This window comes from Echinops telfairi, unplaced genomic scaffold, assembly GCF_000313985.2.
Source record: "Echinops telfairi isolate 266 unplaced genomic scaffold, ASM31398v2 ScPeMD7_443;HRSCAF=831, whole genome shotgun sequence".
In the NCBI taxonomy this organism is placed as follows: domain Eukaryota; kingdom Metazoa; phylum Chordata; class Mammalia; order Afrosoricida; family Tenrecidae; genus Echinops; species Echinops telfairi.
Window position 1 is genome coordinate 25163484 of NW_022104341.1, and position 1260 is coordinate 25164743.

Below are 1260 nucleotides of genomic sequence, written 5' to 3' on the forward strand. Positions count from 1 at the left end.
GCCTGTGATCTTCCTGCACTTGGCATCATTGCATGTATTGTGTGAGTCTGAAGAGGAATGTATAGACATGTATCGGACATATGGGCTAATATTGGACTTACGGACTTGATCTGGACTGGGCTGGGATGTTTTCTCAATATTCAATTGTTCTCGTATGTAAAGCTCTCTTTTTTTTTTTTTGAGGGTTATATGAGCATTTTATTTTTCATGTCTGCATCTTAGTTTTTCAACAATTTTATTGGCACATAATTTATATATTACACAATAGTTGTATTGTTCAATCTTATCAAGGGGCATTGGACAGTTATTACCACATCAATATGAGAGCATGCGGTGTGCAATCACTATCTGTTCTAGTGCTCCTTCCTCCTCCCACCTTCATCATTTACTCCCGAAATCCCCTTCCCTCTCTATCCCCCACCCCCTACCTCATGAGCATTTTAGTAGTACACTTTTGTTTAGACATACACCAACTTTCTTTAACATGTTATTTACTTAAGAAACAAGCACCCCATTTCTAAAGCAAAGTTAAAAATCAAGATCCAATTTCTCAAATCTATTCTTCAGAGAATATCATCTCCACGAGGCTGGCCTGAAGACACTCAGATTCTACCAGTTTTTGAGGTTTTCCATACTTAAGTAGTGTTGGCACTGCAGTTACTTTCAACTGTTTTCTGAAGTCATTATTTGGATCTTTCCAATAAGGTCTTTCTCCTACTTGGCAGTAGATGAACACACATCCTTCACCAATATGCTTCAGACCCTCTAGAACAACTGGTTCAGCCAGCTCGCAGTCCAGGCACCAGCTTTTCCCTTCGGCGTCCTCAGATCCCGTAAACTAGGCGAAAATGGTCTTGCCCTTGTGCTGCTCTACAGCCTGGTTGAATTCTTGGAAACCAGACACACGCACGTCCACGTAGCGGGCCATCGGGAGAAAGCACAGCAGCCTGCCAGAGCGCCCTCCGGCTGGCCGACCATAAAGCTCTTTCTTATACACATCTGAGTCTCCCTGGACTTGTTTCTCTAGTCTACCCGGCCTCAGACGATGTCAGTATGCCTACGTTCCTCTAGCGTCTCCGCGGACACTGGTCTCTCCCAGCGTTCCTCAGCCTGCAGTGCATGTTCACGTGACTGTCGGTCTCTGGGTCGATCTCTCTGTGTCTCTTCTCCTCTTTTAGAAGGAGGCCAGTCAGGATGGATCAGCACCCACCTTCTTCCAGTATGAACTCACGTTAATTAAACTGATAGCAGTTTCAAAGA

General features: G+C 44.3%; 1 pseudogene; it reads right to left on the reverse strand.

The window, feature by feature from the left end:
* Window positions 1–218: 218 nt before the first annotated feature.
* On the reverse strand, window positions 219–928 carry LOC101660322 (annotated as a pseudogene).
* Window positions 929–1260: the final 332 nt, after the last annotated feature.